General features: G+C 52.6%; 4 non-coding genes across 4 annotated transcripts; 2 read left to right on the top strand and 2 right to left on the bottom strand.

Annotated features, from left to right (window-relative positions):
• Window positions 1-1,811: 1,811 nt before the first annotated feature.
• Window positions 1,812-1,884, top strand: trnaf-gaa (transfer RNA phenylalanine (anticodon GAA)). Its single transcript has one exon. It is a non-coding gene; the product is annotated as a tRNA-Phe (tRNA).
• Window positions 1,885-2,641: 757 nt separating this feature from the next.
• Window positions 2,642-2,713, bottom strand: trnah-gug (transfer RNA histidin (anticodon GUG)). Its single transcript has one exon. It is a non-coding gene; the product is annotated as a tRNA-His (tRNA).
• A 694-nt stretch (window positions 2,714-3,407) lies between these two features.
• trnav-cac (transfer RNA valine (anticodon CAC)) lies at window positions 3,408-3,480 on the top strand. The gene has a single exon. It is a non-coding gene; the product is annotated as a tRNA-Val (tRNA).
• Window positions 3,481-4,096: 616 nt separating this feature from the next.
• trnad-guc (transfer RNA aspartic acid (anticodon GUC)) lies at window positions 4,097-4,168 on the bottom strand. The gene has a single exon. It is a non-coding gene; the product is annotated as a tRNA-Asp (tRNA).
• Between the last annotated feature and the right edge of the window lie 10,095 nt (window positions 4,169-14,263).

The following is a 14,263-nucleotide window of genomic DNA, read 5'->3' as shown; positions in this document are numbered from 1 at the left end:
CATAGAAATGTGTCTCTCTTGTCTTACGGTGTCCAAATGACCAGTTCAGTGTAGAAAGGAGCAGCGTAAAACACCGGGGTAAAGTTAGCTTGAAGTTCGAAAACGATTTTGCCACGCCTGTAGCGTTTACACGAAACCTCTTAGAATCGCGAGAATACTTGCTTTGTGCATAAAATACATTGTGAATGCTTTCTCAGCCTTTACTTTTTCGTTTATATTACATTTCTTGGACCAAGCACGAATAGTCTTTTGTCCATATCTTCGCAACGGAAGCACAGAACGCCTTCAAACCAATTGCATTTTAAAGACCACGACGTGGATATTTCCACAGCCTCTACATCAAAGTATCAGTGAGCTAATTATCTTTTTTTAAACCTCCGGTTTTTCATCGATGCGTAATTACGCACTAACTGGAACCCGGGGGACCGCTGTATACACAAGTTCACAACGCGAGAAATACTGTTCAATACGGCTTCATGCGAAAAACCCGTATATGACCATAGGCAACAGAATAGCGCAGTCTCCAATTACTCAGACTGTAAGCACGGGAATAAAGCTTTGTCTGAATTCTGAAACCCTTCCTTTACGTCCTGTTTTCATTCAGGTAAGAGTCAACTATATGCACAATACTACTGACAGCAGGAAGATGAAAATATTCTTTACTCAGCAGCTTATTAAAAACAGCTCCCATGATGTTCAAACCGATTTTTTACACAGAACACTGACACAGCTTTGCGTTCTGAATCTCTTTTTCTCGTGTGTTTATTTAATCTGGCACAATGTACTGGGATAGGGGTATTCTGTTCACAAACCAATATCATTTAAACCACAGCACCCACAATGCTGCAAGTAAGTGTTTTGCACACTAAGCAGAGAGCGATGTCTTCCTCGTTAGTATAGTGGCAAGTATCCCCACCTGTCACGCGGGAGACCAGGGTACATCAGGACATGCATTGAAGTGAAAGCAGGATGCGCTGCGACATCCACTGTGCAGATCCCGCCACACTAAGAGGTGAGTGGGTCTGTTCGATCACAGCGCTAGGCGAATCCCCAAACAGTGTGCGTGGCAACAAACAATACGGGCCTGTTTCCGCCCGGTTTCGATCCGGGGAAATCGGGCCCAGTAGTGGCGGGATCTGTACAGTGCATGTCGCAGCGCTTCAATGTGCTTCCTGATGTCCTACCCCGAGAACAGAAAAGACAGCATCCACAGCAACAACAGCTCAGGTCTCTGCACAGGAGCTAAGCTGCCCTCATCTCCTCTGCTCTGCGGCTCCTGCGGAGTGGAGTCCTGCCTGGAGCCGTGTTTGCAGGCGGCGGCTCCCCGCGCCCTGTCTGTACGTCGTGTCCAAGAGCTCCTGGGAGGAAGAGAGAGCCCTCCCACTCGGGGGCTTTTCCACGGTCTGTGTGAGGAGGGACGGGTGTGTCCAGTAGCTGGAAGCGGAAGCCTGGGGCGGCGGAGAGGTGTGATCGTGCAGACCTTGAGGTGTCACCTCTTTGTCTGCTTTCCCGCCCCCCCTCCGCCCAAGCTCTGCTCCAAAGTAGCCCGGCAACCCCTCACACCTGCACGTGTCGCAACCTAAGGTGCGGTCATGAGACACCCATGGGGTGTCGTTCTGTTCTTGCTATTTGTTTCCTGCCCGTCGCAGGCAGGAGTCCATGCGAGGAAGATGCGCTGGACAGAGCTCAGAGGGCGCAGCTGGGTGGCTTTCCTTCTGAGTGACGTTCCTGCAACACTCTCCCGCTACTCTTGGTGCGCTCATGCCACAACACAGGAAGGCTGGAGCAGGTGGCTGTGGGCTTTGCGCACTGCCGAAATAGCTCAGTTGGGAGAGCGTTAGACTGAAAATCTAAAGGTCCCTGGTTCGATCCCGGGTTTCGGCGTTTTGTTTCATCGCGCCCTTTGTTCCTCTCTCCAGCGCCACCTGCCTAAAGTGACGCGTCCCTTTCTCAGCCCGAAACGCAAGCGAGACACCAGCAGCGATCCCTGCAGGTTTCCGTAGTGTAGCGGCTATCACGTTCGCCTAACACGCGAAAGGTCCCCGGTTCGAGACTGGGCGGAAACAGCCTCGTTTTGCACGCTCCTGTACTTCACAGAGGTCTTGAGCGACCGCTCATTTGTTCCCAATGTATTTCCGGTGCCTTCGTGCACTCTTGTACCAAACGCACGTTCCTTCTGTACGCGGAGCCGATCATTTGCAATTGGGCTGTGCCGACAGACCAGGACGAGCTCTGTCGGCTCAAAAGCAGCGCAGGACCTGCAAGAACAACAGAAAGATTAGCATCCAGCGGGGGCCTCTTAGTGAGCCCAAGAGCTCATCAAGAATCGGCTCCAGCAACAGGGCTGGGCGCATTGTTCCATTCTCCGCCCACTCTCGGTGTAAACAAGTCCCTCCTGGTCTCTGCTTGAAATGCACTTTCCTGCGTTTGCTTTGGTGTAACTGGCTTCCCCTGCATGGGCGAATGTGAAGAAGATCCTTAGTAAGTCATTGAAGAAAACCGAGAAGAGGTCGGAGTGGCCTCTGTCGTTCATCAACGATCCAGTCAGGCAGTACTCCTCTGTAAAGCGCCGTTCGTTCACATCGATTGGCTTTTTTTTTGCCTTCATTCGTGCGAGTAGTAAAAGCAGACGCCCCTATTCTGCCGTGACCCGGATTCGAACCGGGGTTGTTGCGGCCACAACGCAAAGTACTGACCACTATACGATCACAGCAAGTTACCGAGACACACGCGGCAGGGCGGAAAGGGCTGTGCTCTCTTCGTGTGACATAATTCGGAAAAGTCCTGACGTTGCATTTCAACTGAGCCCCAGTATACATCGACCCTTCGACACTCTGAGTGACAACTCTCTTGCGTGTTTTCTCATATTTATGTAGTTTGCTTGCATGATGCCGGGAACAGCATGGTTGTTCGCTGCCATATAGTCTAGCGGTTAGGGTTCCTGGTTTTCACCCAGGCGGTTCCACTCGGTTTTGCCTCCTGCTTTCCAAAAGATCAGCACCGTGTACGAAAGAGCCGCATTAAAACTACTCGAACGTGCAAAACGTGCGAGAAGAGGGGGCGCTTGTTTCCAACCGATACTTCTCGCGTGTGAGACGAGCTGATCATCGCAGTGGGAGGGTTACTCTGGTAGACAGGGCTGACCTTCGGCAATAGGATGTATAGTCTCCAAGATGATATTTGCACTTTCTGGAGAGGCGATTTTCTCCACTTCAGTAGCCCGATTTCGTCGATTGCGTGGAGAGGGCTGTAGAATGTGGCGCTGCCTTTCCTGCTCCGTCCATGACAGGCGTGCTGGTCTCTGGAGAGAGAGCACGGTCCATCAGCGCACTCCAATAAAGGCACTGGAAGCAGCTGAATCGCATTGGCGAAGCTCAGGGCTGGGCCGCTGGGCACGTCTTACCACCGTTTCCGTAGTGTAGTGGTTATCACGTTCGCCTCACACGCGAAAGGTCCCCGGTTCGAAACCGGGCGGAAACAGACAACTTTTGTCGCCAGGCACAAAAGGGGATTGGGGATTCGCCTAGCGCTGTGATCGAACAGACCCACTCACCTCTTAGTGTGGCGGGATCTGCACAGTGCATGTCACAGCGCATCCTGCTTTCACTTCAAGGCGCGTCCTGATGTACCCCAGTCTCCCGCGTGACAGGTGGGGACAGGTGACAGGTCCTATACTAACGAGGAAGACATCGCTCTCTCCGACCCCCGGCATCGTGTCCCGACCCACCGTGCTGGAAGCCGACGCGTGCTGTGATTCCTTTACGGAGCAGAAATGACAACCGAGGAGCCGAGAGATCATTTCAGCATTTCGCGTCTGAACGGAAAACACAAACGACCAACTCGGAATGACTTGCCTTTGACGCTTCTCAAAGCGTTCTTTGTGCATCGAACAGACCCACTCACCTCTTATTGTGGCGGGATCTGCACAGTGCATGTCGCAGCGCTTCCTGCTTTCACTTCAATGTGCTTCCTGATGTTGAGTCGTGTGCCGTGCGGAGGCTCTGAAAGCGAGAGCAATGAAAAGGTGCACGACGCTGTGAAAGAAAACAGAGATGTGAAAGGCAGTCATTTCTCTAAGGAGGTGAAAGAAAAGCTACTCCCCGTCAGGGAATCGAACCCCGGTCTCCCGCGTGACAGGCGGGGATACTTGCCACTATACTAACGAGGAAGACATCGCTCTCTCCAACCCCCGGCATCGTGTCCCGACCCAGCATGCTGGAAGCCGCTGTGATCCCTTTACGGAGCAGAAATGACAACCGAGGAGCCGAGAGATCATTTCAGCATGTCGCGTCTGAACGGAAAACACAAACGACCAACTCGGAATGACTTGCCTTTGACGCTTTTCAAAGCGTTCTTTGTGCACGACGACTGCGCTGCTTACCAGATACAAATGGGTTGTACAACTTTGAACTAGCAAATGGAAGAGGGCTGAAGTAAGAGACAAGATGTAAGAAGGGTTAACTTAAGTCAGTTCTGCCTGAAAATTAGACTTCTAAGCAACAGGGGTTTATGGCAGGAAAGGGGGTTAACTGATAAGGATTCCAGATGCGAGGGGGCATAATCTTAAACTGACCATTTGGCCAGGGTCTCTTAACTGGCCAAATACCATGACCCCCCCTTACCATAACACCGAATGACGTCTGAAGCAGCAAGGAAGAACTATATAACCTACAAGTTTGTACCGGCACATCGAACAATACTTCGGTTTTGTTGTTTCTTGCTTGAAACAAGACTTCGGCTTTATTGTTCCTTGCATGCAATACACTCATCTGTTTTACTTCATCTCAGGATCCAGAACCTTATTCCTTCTGTTACAACAAATTTGGCGTAGTCGGCGGATGCTCCAGAAGGCGCAAAACTTCCCATCCGCAGGAGAGACGGTCAGCGCTCACATTACTAAGAGGTAAGGACTCCTCTTTTTTAAAAAAAAAAGTCCCGACTCTCTCTGATCGATTGGGAAATCTCTGCTCCCTGCGAGAATCGCCTGAGATGACGGAGTAAACGTGAGTTCCTGAATTCCTCTGGCCCGGGGAAGACACCGGTGTATGTAATGGGTGGTTTGCTGCAAGCCCAGAATTTGGTCTGGCAGGCGGTCCGCGGTATTGTGTACAGGCGTTCGAAGCTGGTGTAGGCGTCCCACACTGACAGATTGAAGAAACTGAGTCTCTTTAGTCTGAAGGGAGTGTCTCACACTGACAGGCCGGAGGAACTGAGTCTCTTTAGTCTGAAGGGAGTGTCTCACACTGACAGGCCGGAGGAACTGAGTCTCTTTAGTCTGAAGGGAGTGTTTCACACTGACAGGCCGGAGGAACTGAGTCTCTTTAGTCTGAAGGGAGTGAACCCAGGTGCCCTGTGCTGAGCCAGGATCAGGGTGGAGTGGCGATTGCCATGATCCGGCGAGCACAAAGCTTCATCAGCTGCCCTTTGCCACAGGAGGTAAGAGGATGTCCAGTGATGACGTGCTTCCCTGTCCGTCGTGGCAGTGAACAGGTCCTGGTTACAGGATCTCTAAAAAGGAAATAAAGACTGAAATCAGATCCGACCCACCATGCTGCCACGGCGACGGTGCACTGCCCAGTGAAAGTGGCAGCCTGTCCCTGGACTGTGGGTGGAAACTGGAGCACCTGGAGGAAACCCCCACAGACCAGGGAGAGAACATGCAAACTCCACACAGACAGCACCCACACCCCAGGTCCGGCACTGTGAAGCATGCCCGACGATGCGGAAGGGCTTTTACAAATGAGTGTGTAACTCATACTGGTGCCCAGGATGGCCTGCTACCGGAACGCAACCTAATTTTTTGAAAAGCAGCTCTAGGCATAGACAAGAGGAACGGATAAAACAAATCTTGGACTTATGACTTATTCAAAGCAGACTGAGTGCTGCTATACTGTATGTAGGAGCCAGAGATGAAGAATGAGCTATTTAAGGAAATCAGGAGTGTGAGAGAGGGACTGTGTGCTTTTCCTCCCAAATAGAAGGCTTGTGGTTCTTTATGCTTTTCTGCACAGGCTGCCAACGTTTGGGTTCTTGGTTTGAATGCTTGAGTTGTCAGGCTGGCGTTTTTTGTTCCTGTTGGAGCCCATAATTGTGAACAAGGCGCTTGAGGACGTCTCTGTGCGGGTGTGCGTTTGTAATGACGTGTGTGTGCCTCTCTGTTTCAGTATAAAAAATGCATTTAAGACATTCAGCCTTTTCATGTTCCTAATATTCTTTCTTTCTCGACAATAATAACTAAGGTTGCTGCTGGAAGAGGTGTTAATGGGGCCAGCAGGGGCTGCTCACCCTGCGGTCTGTGTGGGTCCTAATGCCCCAGTCTAGTGATGGGGACACTGGACTGTAAACTGGCGCCGTCCTTCGGATGAGACGTAAAACCGAGGTCCTGACTCTCTGTGGTCATTAAAAATCTCAGGGTGTTTCTCGAAAAGAGTAGGGGTTTTACCCCAGTGTCCTGGCCAAATTTCCCATTGGCCCTTACCAATCATGGCCTCCTAATAACCCCCCTCTCTGAACTGGCTTCATCCCTCTGCTCTTCTCCCCACTGAGAGCTGCTGTGTGGGGAGCGTTCTGGCGCACTATAGCTGCCGTCGCATCATCCAGGTGGGGGCTGTACATTGGTGGCGGTAGTGGGATTCCCCTTTCCCTGTGCAGCGCTTTGAGTGGAGTGTCCAGAAAAGCACTATATAAGTGTAAGCAATTATTAATAAGGCCCCTCAGTAGTTGAGATCTCTGTTATACCCATCTAGAAACATGCAATCAGCGTGTTATTGATGAAGCAATAGTCACAACATTATTCCACACCTCTTACCCTGCACTAGGGGGCGTGCTTCAGGCTCGGGCCAGGGTGAGAAGCGGGTTATGATGACAGTCATGCTACACCTTATACTGAGCTCAGAAATGGACCGAGCGGACATCTCACGAGCAGATCCCTCCGCGTATAAGAAAGGCAACTTGTCTCGGCAAAAATACCACGGATTCACATCCAAAATATGATAAAAGGGCAAAAACCCCACACTTGTAATGCAAACGTACCCTTAAAAGGAAACCCGGTTTTAAAACCAACTTGATTTTCCCCTGGAGAAACCTTTTTATGGACACACATCGCATCTATTACACATGTATAACTAAATATAAAGATAAAACTTAATGTAAGAAGGCATGACATATCACACATGACGAAGTCTGGTCCAGAATAAACAGTTTACACTGACCCACCTTTATTTACCCTGGTCACTCACTTCTATTAACTGTTTTAATAAGGGTAACAAATGAATATTTGTTTCAATTTGGGATCTACACCTGGGAGCCCTGAAATGTTGGCCAGAGGGGAGAAGCTGATATTCAGACGTGAGAATATATTAAAAACAAGGATCTGATGTTGTTTTCCACCTGTCTAATCAAAGCTTGTTCAAAAATTCTACACGAGTTTATAATCATACTCATTCCACTTTTTTACCCCGTATATATGCACAATATGAAACGTATATACACTAAATCTCACGTGTGACTCCCATAATATACATTTCTTTACGAAAATTAGGAACACTTATTACAATTATCAACCCCCCATGACGAGGCAATATTTCATACCTTTGTTTCTTTGTGGGTTCAAAGTTCTGTCCTGGCGTTTCACACGTAATGTTTTGGTAGTTATCTCAATTTTCCTTTGCAATTATCTCCAAGATCATCATCAACTTTTTGTAAAACGCTATGCACAACTGATATTTAAAGAAAGTCCTGCACCAAAACGTCTTCGTAGGGAAAGACAACCTTTTTTTTCCTTACGTCAGTCGGTACACGGTTACTCTTAAAATCCATTCATCGCCTTTAAAAAAAAAGTTTCGTTTTTTATTGTGGTTCACTGACATTTCTGTCACAATTCTGAGGGACCCCAAATAAAATTCACTTGCCTGTTTGAAGACGCCGGCGAGGTTAAGACAGGTATCGAGCCACCTGCGTATCTAACGGACGTTTAAAATAAAAAAAAAATGGCGTGTAATGTTGCGAAGGGCTACTGTTTTTTTATAGTTTGTCGACTGTAAGGGACGTGGGCCGCGACAGAAATACTGGTCGGGGTGGGAAAAGGTTTATTGATGGTTTATTGTACCGCAACGGTCACAATTGACTCACCAGCAAAGATGGCGCCGAGGCCACATCGACTCCCTCCCGCCCTGCCTCGCACCGAAGCTCGAGCTGCGGAGCTCGACGACGAACCGTCGGTCCGCGGGCGCGGGCGCCGGACATAGACGTCTTAACCCCTTCCGAGGCGCAGGAAATATAGATCACTGTAGTTTCTTCTAGACCCGGGTTAGGGACAGTGTGCCCTCCGTGAGAGTCTTCTGAGGAAGCCAGTGTCTCATGGGTGTCCAGGCTGGGTACCATCTGTCCATCACAGGACACACAGACACACACACTCACACACCCTGGACAGGACACCAGTCCATCACAGGACACACACACACCCTGACACACCCTGGACAGGACCCCAGTCCATCACAGGACACACACACACACTCACACACCCTGGACAGGACACCAGTCCCTCACAGGACACACAGACACACACACTCACACACCCTGGACAGGACACCAGTCCATCACATGACACACACAGACTCACTCACACACCCTGGACAGGACACCAGTCCATCACAGGACACACACACACCAGGGCCAGTTTTCCCAGAAGCCAATCAGCCCAAAAGCCTGTTTTTGGACCCGGAGAACACAGGGAGAACATGCAGACTCCACACAGACAGTCCCCCCCCCCCCCCACCGGGTCCAGACCCGAGCCCGGAGCCCCCCCGCGCTGAACCCCTCCGTACAGACGGCCGCACACAGCTCCGTTGTTCCCGATTCCCGAGGTGATCTGTTAAAAGAAGCCGGTGTGTTGCCTCCAGGTGAGGCCCGCGGCCCGACGCCGGTGGTGGCAGTGGTGGCGGCGGCAGAGAATGCGGCACCGGTGCCGACGACGAGCGGGGCGCCCCCCGAAAGCCCCTCGACGTCGGGGGCCGCGGCCCGCCCCGGCGACAGCGCCCCCCGATCCGGCAGGCGGCCGGTCTCCCGCAGGGAGAAGACGATGAAGCAGCTGGGGAAAGTGTCTTCCGTCCGAGGTAGGAGCAGCAGGGCTGGGCGTTTTGTTGGAGCGAAGTCCCCCTCCAGATAACCCATGAACCCCGTCTCTACTGTCACTCCAGTCAGGACAGGAGGCTCTTCTGTACACAGAAGGGGGTGGGGGTGGGGAACAAGCTGCCCAGCCCTGTAGTTGAAGCCGATACCCTGGCTTCTCTCCAGACACAGCTGGGTGAGCTCCTCCAGTCAGGACAGGAGGCTCTACTGTACACAGAGGGTGGTGGAAGTGGGGAACAAGCTGCCCAGCCCTGTGGTTGAAGCCGATACCCCGGCTTCTCTCCAGACACAGCTGGGTGAGCTCCTCCAGTCAGGACAGGAGGCTCTACTGTACACAGAGGGTGGTGGAAGTGGGGAACAAGCCGCCCAGCCCTGTGGTTGAAGCCGATACCCCGGCTTCTCTGCAGACACAGCTGGGTGAGCTCCTCCAGTCAGGACAGGAGGCTCTACTGTACACAGAGGGTGGTGGAAGTGGGGAACAAGCCGCCCAGCCCTGTGGTTGAAGCCGATACCCCGGCTTCTCTCCAGACACAGCTGGGTGAGCTCCTCCAGTCAGGACAGGGGGGCTCTACTGTACACAGAGGGTGGCGGGGGTGTGGAACAACTCCTTTGTTCGGGGCCTTGGGGCATTCTTGTTGTGAAAGGCGCTATATAAAAAAACTGAATTGAAATTGAATCTTACAGGTTTGGGTTTCAAAAACGTAACGACACTCCTCACGTCCGAGCGCCGCCAGTCTGTGACGTAACGTATCCTTACACAACCATGACGGTTTCATCATGGACAGCACGAAAGCCCGAAAAGTGGTTGACGTTTTAATTTGGCAACGCCACGATGGATCCCAGTTTTTTTTTTTATTTTGGAGGCCAAAGAGGACAAAAAAGGAAACGTCCGGAGGTGGATCGATGGTCATCTCTGCGGTTGTTCTGATGTTCTGGAAAAAACAAAACAAAAAAAAACGGCTCGCTTGCCCGGTCGTGTAGTGTTTCCACACCCCACGCAAATCAGCTTCTCTTCGCCCCCGGGGGCTCGTCGCCCGCCGCACCCCTCTCACGTGATAGGGGCTTCCCCCGGCTGTGACGTACTTACCCTACCCCCTTCGGCCAACGTCATACCGAAGGTCGCGCTTCGGGCCGCGGCGATGTTGACGGACTGTCTTGTAGCGTGAGAAGGGTTTAAATTTCGACTTAAGGAGTTGGCCGTCGTTATATTTCACGAGGTATAATACAGGGGGAAAAAGAACATTTACATTTATCAATCTACTAGTAATACTGGGTGGATGTCACGTTCCCCAAAGTTCAGTGCCCCTCTCTAATAAAGTAGAAACGCGACATTAAACTCCGATCGAAACGGGAGAAATCACCAGGACACGATACAACTGACGTCCGGAAAAAAAAGAAAAAAAGAACTCCTATTCCCATTTGTAATGACCCTGTCGTGTTTTTCCCGGTGTACGCTTCTCTTTCGGAGACCGTTTCTCTCTGGTGTTGTTTTGCTGTTGGAATAAATGCCGAGGTGACCCTTCTGTGTGGAGTCTGCGTGTTCTCTCCAGTGGGTCGTTTCCTCCACCGCAGGGGCTGGTCGAACCGATCTCCCTGCAGGGGCTGGTCTCCCAGTCGTCACAGAAGTGTGTGTCGTTTTGGGTGGTGGGGGGGTGCATCGGGGATACTGCTCCCCGAGGGGGTGGCCTCTCACCTTGCTCCGGACGATGGGAGAAGACCTGTACCTTCACGAGTCCGGGTTGTGAAAACTTCTTCTGGCAGTTCAAAACGTTTCGAAGAGACTACAGCGCTACCCTGTTTTCCATTTGTATCGTGTATTATTATACAGTCATAAGTATCTGTACTGATCACAGAGTCCCCCTCTCACTGCCAGGACTGAAGCCCAGTGCAGCACGAATAATAATAATAATTAATAAGTCTGGACTCTCCACTCAGAGCTCTTCCCAGGTCAGGGTGATCCCCTCCAGCCCCCCCAGTGTGCAGCCCCCACCTGGATGATGCTCCAGTCCGCTCAGCACACAGCAGCTATCAGTGGGGAGGAGAGCAGAGGGATGGAGCCAGTTCAGAGAGGGGGGTGATAAGGAGGCCATGATGGGTCAAGACCAGGGGGGGAATCAGGCCAGGACACTGGGGTAACACCCCTACTCTTCTCCAGAGACACCCTGGGATTGTTAATGAGCACAGAGAGTCAGGACCTCGGTTTGACGTCTCATCCGAAGGACAGCGCCTGTTTACAGTCCAGTGTCCCCCGTCACTATACTGGGGCATCAGGACTCACACAGACCACAGGGTGAGAGCGCCCCCTGCTGGCCCCACTCACACCTCTCCCAGCAGCAACCTTGGGGGGGGGGGGGGGAGGGAAAAAACCAAAAGCTAAACAGATTTTTTTTAAAAACATTTTATTGATGCTTTACAAAAGTCCAGTCCAGTCTGGTGTCCCTCAGCTCCAGTCCAATCCAGTCTGGTGTCCCTCAGATCCAGTCCAGTCCAGTCTGGGGCCCCTCAGCTCCAGTCCAGTCTGGTGTCCCTCTGCTCCAGTGCAGTCCAGACTGGGGTCCCTCAGCTTCGGTCCAGTCCAGTCTGGGGTCCCTCAGCTTCAGTCCAGCACATTCTGGGGTCCCTCAGCTTCGGTCCAGCACAGTCTGGGGTCCCTCAGCTTCGGTCCAGCACAGACTGGTGTCCCTCAGCTTCGGCCCAGCACAGACTGGGGTCCCTCAGCTTCAGTCCAGTCCAGTCTGGGGTCCCTCAGCTTCAGTCCAGCACAGTCTGGGGTCCCTCAGCTTCGGTCCAGCACAGTCTGGTGTCCCTCAGCTTCGGCCCAGCACAGACTGGGGTCCCTCAGCTTCGGTCCAGCACAGACTGGTGTCCCTCAGCTTCGGCCCAGCACAGACTGGGGTCCCTCAGCTTCAGTCCAGTCCAGTCTGGGGTCCCTCAGATTCAGTCCAGCACAGTCTGGGGTCCCTCAGCTTCGGTCCAGCACAGACTGGGGTCCCTCAGCTTCGGTCCAGCACAGTCTGGTGTCCCTCAGCTTCGGCCCAGCACAGACTGGGGTCCCTCAGCTTCGGTCCAGCACAGACTGGGGTCCCTCAGCTTCGGTCCAGCACAGTCTGGGGTCCCTCAGCTTCAGTCCAGACTGGGGTCCCTCAGCTTCGGTCTAGCACAGTCTGGGGTCCCTCAGCTCCAGTCCAGTCCAGTCTGGTGTCTCTCAGCTCCGGTCCAGTCCAGCCTATTGTCCCTAGGCTCCAGTCCAGTCGTCTGGTGTCCCTCAGCTCTGGTCCAGTCCACTCCGGTCCAGTCCAGTCCAGATCTTATCAGGCACAGAACCAGGAAAGGAATCTGGAAAGAATATTGTTATTGCAGGTGTGAGGGACATAGACACAGACGTCACCATGACATCAAACAGCAAGAGGAGACTCCTCCTTGAATCACAGACACGACCGGGCGGCGCCCCCCTGTCTGCTCACCTGCACCTCCTCTTCCTCTTCTTGTCCTTCCCGGCAGCCTCCTCCTCCTCTCCCTCGCTCTTCCTCTCCTGAGCTACGGTCTCCGCCGCCTCCATCGGCTCGTCCTGATCTTCTGTCTCCACCGACACGCAGCTCAGGGATTTTAAAAAGGCGCATCGGCGCTTCTGAAGCAGAGACAGGAGAGTCACGTTAAGAGTCGGACTGGACACTCCAGTACATGAACACTGCACTGAGAGAGAGAGGGGTTCATACAGACACACTGACTAGACACTCCAGGACATGAACACTGCACTGAGAGAGAGAGGGGTTCATACAGACACACTGACTGGACACTCCAGGACATGAACACTGCACTGAGAGAGAGAGGGGTTCATACAGACACACTGACTGGACACTCCAGGACATGAACACTGCACTGAGAGAGAGAGGGGTTCATACAAACACACTGACTGGACACTCCAGTACATGAACACTGCACTGAGAGAGAGAGGAGTTCATACAGACACACTGACTGGACACTCCAGTACATGAACACTGCACTGAGAGAGAGAGGGGTTCATACAGACACACTGACTGGACACTGACTGGACACTGGACAGGAGTAAAGAGAGGATCAGAGCATTACCCACCTTATTTTTCTTCTGTCTCACAGGAGGTGGTGATTGGACCTCCTCCAGCTGGAGTCCGAGGAGGGAGAGAGGGGGCAGGAGAGGGACAGCACAGGGAGAGAAAGAGAGAGACAGGTGAGTCAAGTGTCCCAAGAGCACAGAGACTCTGCTGAGATCACACTCGCAGCAGTGAGCCTGGGTGTAGCCCACTAATACTGACCCACTGGACACCATAGGACAGAGAGGAGGAGGAGAGAGACACACTGAGGACGGAAAGGAGGAGGAGAGAGACACTGACAGACAGGGCTGAAAGAGAGAGAGACAGAGAGGCAGGGACAGACAGACAGCAGGCCGAGAGAGAGACACTGAGATCGAGGGACAGACAGACTGACAGACAGGGCTGAAAGAGAGAGAGACAGAGAGGCAGGGACAGACAGACAGCAGGCCGAGAGAGACACTGACAGACAGGGCTGAAAGAGAGAGAGACACTGAGACCCAGGGACAGATGAGACGGCGAAACTCCACCACAGACAGGACAGGAGGCAGGGTGGGACCAGCACTGACCTCCTTCCTCTCTCCTGCCGGAGGAGCTGTCTCCACCTCCTCTTCCTCCTGCAAGTCAAGAGACAGGCTGAGAGAGAGACGGGCTGGCGGGAAATCGGCGAACAGAGCTGAAGGCAGAGAGCCGGGGAGACAGGCCCAGCTGGGACAACGCAGGACAGACAGAGAGGCAGCCAGGGAGACACACGAAGAGACACAGGGAGAGAGACCCAGCTGGGACAATGCAGGACAGACAGAGAGCAGGGAGACACACGGAGAGACACAGGGAGACAGGCCCAGCTGGGACAACGCAGGACAGATAGAGAGCAGGGAGACACACGGAGAGAGACAGGGAGACAGACCCAGCTGGGACAACGCAGGACAGACAGAGAGCAGGGAGACATGGAAAGACACAGGGAGAGAGACAGGGAGAGAGGGACAGACACAGAGACTCAGACAGAAGGACAGAAAGACAGAAAGAGAGAAGTGCAGATGGACAGATGACAGAGACAGAGAAAAGGA

The sequence above is a fragment of the Lepisosteus platostomus genome, chromosome 5 (genome assembly GCF_059453375.1).
Source record: "Lepisosteus platostomus isolate fLepPlt1 chromosome 5, fLepPlt1.hap1, whole genome shotgun sequence".
Classification (NCBI taxonomy): Eukaryota; Metazoa; Chordata; class Actinopteri; order Semionotiformes; family Lepisosteidae; genus Lepisosteus; species Lepisosteus platostomus.
This window is presented reverse-complemented; position numbering and strand designations above follow the sequence as displayed.